This window comes from Coregonus clupeaformis, chromosome 14 (genome assembly GCF_020615455.1).
Source record: "Coregonus clupeaformis isolate EN_2021a chromosome 14, ASM2061545v1, whole genome shotgun sequence".
In the NCBI taxonomy this organism is placed as follows: Eukaryota; Metazoa; Chordata; class Actinopteri; order Salmoniformes; family Salmonidae; genus Coregonus; species Coregonus clupeaformis.
In genome coordinates this window covers 13,834,779-13,840,778 of record NC_059205.1, presented here as the reverse complement: position 1 = coordinate 13,840,778, position 6,000 = coordinate 13,834,779, and the positions used below count along the sequence as shown (strand labels likewise).

General features: G+C 42.8%; 1 pseudogene; it reads left to right on the top strand.

The window, feature by feature from the left end:
• Positions 1-1,024: 1,024 nt before the first annotated feature.
• LOC121581339 lies at positions 1,025-4,697 on the top strand (annotated as a pseudogene).
• Positions 4,698-6,000: the final 1,303 nt, after the last annotated feature.

The window sequence follows — 6,000 nt, the reverse complement described above, 5'->3', positions numbered from 1 at the left end:
TCGATTTTAGTTCTGTATTGACACTTCTCCTATTTGATGGCTCGTCGGAGGTCGTAGCGGGATTTCTTATAAGCCTCCAGATTAGTGTCCCGCTCGTTGAAAGCGGCAGCTCTAGGCTTTATCTCAGTGCGGATGTTGTCTGTAATCCATGGCTTTTGGTTGGGATATGTACGTACGGTCACTGTGGGGATGAAGCCGGTTACTGATGTGGTAAACTCCTCAATGTTATCGAATGAATCCCGGAACATATTCCAGTCAGTTCTAGCGAAACAGCCCTGTAGCTTAGCATCCACTTCATCGGACCACTTCCATATTAAGCGCGTCACTGGTACTTCCTGTTAGAGTATTTGCTTGTAAGCAGGAATAAGGAGAATAGAGTTATGGTCAGATTTGCCAAAGGGAGGGCGAGGGAGAGCCTTGTATGCGTTTCTGTGTGTGGAGTAAAGGTGATCAAGAGTTTTGTCGCCTCTAGTTGCACAGGTGACATGCTGGTAAATATGAGGTAAAACGGATTTCAGTTTCCCTGCATTAAAATCACCGGCCACGAGAAGTGCCGCCTCTACATGTGCATTTTCTTGTTTGCTTATGGCCCTATACAGCTGGTTGAGTGCAGTCTTGGTTTGTGGTGGTAAATAGACGGCCACAAAAAATAAATATTAATATTTCAATAAATATTATGGTCTGCAGCTTATCATGAGGTATTCTATCTCAGACAAACAAATCTCAAGACTTCCTTAACATTAGAGATCGCGCACCAGCTGTTAACAAAGAGACACACCCAGTGGTGTAATGCAATTTTTTTAGGTGTGGGAGTGCAAAAACCAATGTAAACGATGTCATCATTTTGCAATCAAAGTTTGTACAGACAGATGTAGCCTATTGAATATCATCAGGGGCGCAACTTTCACTGGGGACGGGGGGGTCCCCCCCCGTCCCCCCACACACACACATTCTGAAATTGCATCCCCCCCAGTTTTATTATTGCATTGTAATACAAAAAGTGTCATCAGTGTGCTTTAGGACCATGCGGACGCCTCAGAGCGGTCGGGTAAACTGTTTGGTGATGTCAGCTAGCTGAATGTCTTGAGTTAATAAGTATTAAACCCCTTTGTTATGGCAAGCCTAAATAAGTTCAGGAGTAAAAATTAGCATAACAAGCCACATAATAAGTTGCATGGACTCACTCATGATTTTTGAATGACTACCTCATCTCTGTACCCCACACAATTATCTGTAAGGCCCCTTAGTCAAGCAGTGAATCTCATACACAGATTCAACCATAAAGATCAGGGAGGTTTCCCAATGCCTTGCAAAGAAGGGCACCTATTGGTAGATGGGTATACATAAAAAAAAGCAGACATTGAATATCCCTTTGAACATCGTGAAGTTATTAATTACACTTTATTTCATACACCCAGTCACTACAAAGATACAGGTGTCCTTCCTAACTTAGTTGCCAGAGATTAAGGAAACCGCTCAGGGATTTCACCATGAGGTAAATTGTGACTTTAAAACAGTTACAGAGTTTAATGGCTGTGTTAGGAGAAAACTAAGGATGGATCAACAACATTGTAGTTACTTCACAATACTAACCTAATTAACAGAGTGAAAAGAAGTAAGCCTGTACATCATACAAATATTCCAAAACATGCATCCTGTTTACAATAAGACACTAAAGTAAAACGACAAAAAATGTGGCAAAGCAATTCACTTCATGTCCTGAATACAAAGCATTATGTGTGGGGCAAATCCAACACAACACATCACTGAGTACCACTCTTCATATTTTCAAGCATGGTGGTGGCTGCATCATGTTATGGGTATGCTTGTCATCGGCAAGGACTAGAGAGTTTTTTAAATAATACGAATAAACTGAATATAGCTAAGCACAGGCAAAATTCTAGAGGAAAACCTGGTTCAGTCTGCTTTCCAACAGACACTGGGAGACAACTATACCTTTCAGCAGGACAATAACCTAAAACACAAGGCCAAATATACAGTGAAGTTGCCTACCAAGACGACATTGAATGTTCCTGAGTAGCCTAGTTACAGTTTTGAATTAAATCGGCTTGAATATCTATGGCAAGACTTGAAAATGGCTGTCTAGCAATGATCAACAACCAACTTGGCAGAGCTTGAAGAATCTTTTAAAGAATAATCTGCAAATATTGTACAATCCAGGTGTGCAAAGCTCTTAGAGATTTACACAAAAAGACTCACAGCTGTAATCGCTGCCAAAGGTGATTGTAACATGTATTGACTCAAGGGGTTGAATACTTATCTAATGAAGATATACAGTGTATTTGTGTTTTTTTAAATATATTTTTATTTTTTACAAATGTTAGAATTCTTCTTCCACTTTGACAGTAGAGTATTTTGTGTAGATCGTTGACAAAAAATGACAATGAAATCCATTTTAATCCCACTTTGTAACACAACAAAATGAGGACAAAGTCAAGGAGTTTGAATACTTTCTGAAGGCACTGTATATGCTTTATATGTGGTTCTGTTTTGTAAAATACAAATTAAACATTATATGATCTTGCGAGACATTGATTTGGCTTCAGAATACATTTTCCAGAAATATTTTTACCGGATCCATTATATTCTCAAATTGAAAAAAGTGAAGGAGCGCTGCTCCTTGACACACCCCTCCCCCCTTCATCTTAGCCGAGGCTGTCGTCCGGTCTAGACAATGCATGGAAAAACCAGCGAGATGTATACTGAACAAAAATATTAACGTAACAGTTCATACTGTATAAGGAAATCAGTCAATTGAAATAAATAAATGAGGCCCTAATCTATGGATTTCACATGACTGGGCAGGGGTGCAGCCATTGGTGGCAATACTCATACAAGGCCGTAAAAATGGATTCCACTGGGAGAAAAATAGAACAATCCTAAGGACAGTTTCTCTGGATTTTGGGTTTCTCTGAGCTGTAAAATTTTACTGCCTCTCCTTGTTAAGAGATTGCACTGAGCATCAACCTTTTACTCAAACTCAAGGGACAGTGAATCTGTTTTGTTGGGACTGTCACGTATACTCCCCTTCTGGCCTCTAGGTGACCAGTCAACTCCTGATCCCTGGGATCGTCCCTTTGGTCGGTGTCCTGCGGCTGGAGCCGCGCGTCAGGGAGGGGGTACTGTCACGTATACTCCCCCTCGGACCTCTAGGTCACTAGGCTGCTCTTTATTATGCACACTTGTCACCATCGTTACGCGCATCAGCGCCTCATCAGACTCACCTGGACTCCATCACCTTCCTGATTACCTCCCCTATATATGTCACTCCCTTTGGTTCCTTCCCTAGGCGTTATTGATTCTGTTACTCTGTTCCTGTCTGTACGCTACTCTTGTTTTGTTCCATGTTTTACTTTATCATTAAACATTAAATGCACTCCCTGTACTTGCTTCCCGACTCTCAGCGTACATTGTTACAGGGACACAGAGTCTGTTTTGTGATCAACATTTATTGCATTGATGTCAACCACAATCCGTCCGCCAGATACAATCACAATGGCTTTACAATACTTCTGTGGTTTTCAGGATACCCCAATGTCTCAAAGGTGGAACACTCCTGCCTCACTCTCTAGGCCTATGGGAGATATCACTCCTATCCTGGAGATGGCTGATGAAAGGAACATTGGTTGGGGTGGATTTAAATCATCTGAGAGAGATGGAGGGGTCCTTCTGCATTTTTTCATACCTACCCCTCAGAGCTCTGTTCCTTTCTGCTGTGACAACAGACACCGTCCCTTTCCTCCCTGTCCACCTCTCCATCACCGCCCACCTGCCGCCCATTCCCTTTGTCTCACGGAACCACTACCCTGGCCTTTGTGTTCCAAGGAGGTGTTATAGCAGCAGCAGACACGTGCCAGCTGCTCAGGGCTTGCCTCCTGTCCCTCTGCCCAGAAGATACTGCCCATCCACTCCCATTTACTGGTCACCACTTCAGGCAGTGGTGCAGACTGCATGCTATGAGAGAGAATCCTGGCCAGAGATCCGCCTTTACCAGCTACGCCACGGCCGCCGCTTGTCAATCACTGGCTCTGCCAAGCTCGTCTCTCATATGCTGCACCCATTTAAGGGGACTGATGTGTGTGTGGCAGCCACTCTGTGTGGCTGGGATGTAGAGGAGATTAGGGTGGAGAAATTCAGGGGACAAAAAGTTGATAGGATGGGATCAGGCAGAGACAGCATCTCTCCAGCAAAAGTACCCCTTGAAGAGACAGGAATGTCTGCAAGTGATTATTGTAGTCAGGATGACTTGACTGGCAGTGCCAGTGACTGAACAAGACATGCAGTAACTGACGGGAACCTGACAATATCCCTTGTCAGCGATCGTTGTGGCTGAAAGCTGTTCTATGTGTGCAGTGATGGCACCCATCTGCAGGGAGAGCTCTTCTCAGTGGGCTCAGGTTCGCCCTATGCCTATGCTGTACTGGATGGAGGGGTCCAGTGGAGCCTGTGAGGAGGAGGCAATTTCATTGGCCAGAGAAGCTGTGTACAGGGCCACACACAGGGATGCATATTCAGGGAACTGTGTGGACCTCTTTCACATCACTGCCCAAGGATATAGCCGCAAAGACAGGGAGGATCTGAGAGAGGAGTACCAGAGAGAGAGGGAGACGGTGCTGAAGATGGTGAAAGAATGAATGAGAGAGGAGGAGAGGGAGGAATATAGGAAATTTGAATAGGGAAAGATACATGGGGAAAGGGAGGGATTAGGGCTGGGGAGAGGGTTGCCTGACAGACTGTGATACCTTTGGTTGTTGTTAGGAACATTTCCTCTCACAAGCTCTACAAGCCAGAATGTTGAATCAAATCTAATTTGAACTTACTCTACCAGTTGTCTGTGCGGTGGGTAGGAATTTGAGAAAAAATATCCATAGGAAAGTATTATTAAACCGACTTTCCAAATACTGGTACTGCCGTTGAGATTTCTATCACCTGGCACATGCGCAAAACAATTTAAACAGCTGCATTACTTTGGTTAGTACACGTGCATTGCTTGCATGTACTTCTATCTTGTGCGCGTGCCTTAGATGATGAGCAAACAAATCGTGATAGCCACACACAGAGACCCGTGTTTTATAAGTCGGTTTAATAATACTTTCCTGTAGATATTTTGTCTCACATTTCTACCCACAAAAGGACAAAGTCAGCGTAGAGTAAGTTCAAATGGAATTTTAGTCAACATTCGGGACAGACAAGGGATGACAATACAAATGACCTTGACTATGTTGTCCAAGGGACAGCATAGGAACATCAGGGCTAGGGAGAGGGTAGGAGTAGATTAGAGAAAATAATGTGTGTCAAAAGAGGATCGAAAAGATGGATGACTGGCCACTTTATGGGGGAGAGAAAGTAAGACGCATGCATGCATGTCTGAGCACTTGAATCGTAATGTAATGCGTGTATCAAAAAAAGTCATTTCTGTCATGTAATATTATGCATAAAAGTACCATGCATGTACATTTACATTTACTTGTAACAATTCAGTTTCACTTATTAGAAAAATGCTACATTCTCAGACTCCCCCCATCCTCACGTACGTCATGCCCCCTCTAAAATAATGGGTGCATGACGTACGTGAGGATGGGGGGAGTCTGAGAATGTAGCATTTTTCTAATAAGTGAAACAGATTTCTTATGAAATCTAGAACATAATCATTATGCTTAATTCTATGTACAAAAAAAAAGAATAATGCGTAGGTTATCTAAGCATTCAATTGTCATTATTTATTTTTTTAAACGTTTATGCCTTTTTGAATTTTCGATGAGGTGTGTTGACGTCAACCACCTGTATTCAATGGCGTGAGATGCTTTGCTATGCTATGCTTAGAGCGTCTCGAATTTCAACAGGGACTACTCCAATATAAAGTGTTTTTTTGCCGGGATGTCACGTGCATCACACTTATATCAGTACACTCGTAACAACCTAATCATTACCAATCTTCGACTCAATCAAACAATCCTCACGTATCAAAATAGCAATTCA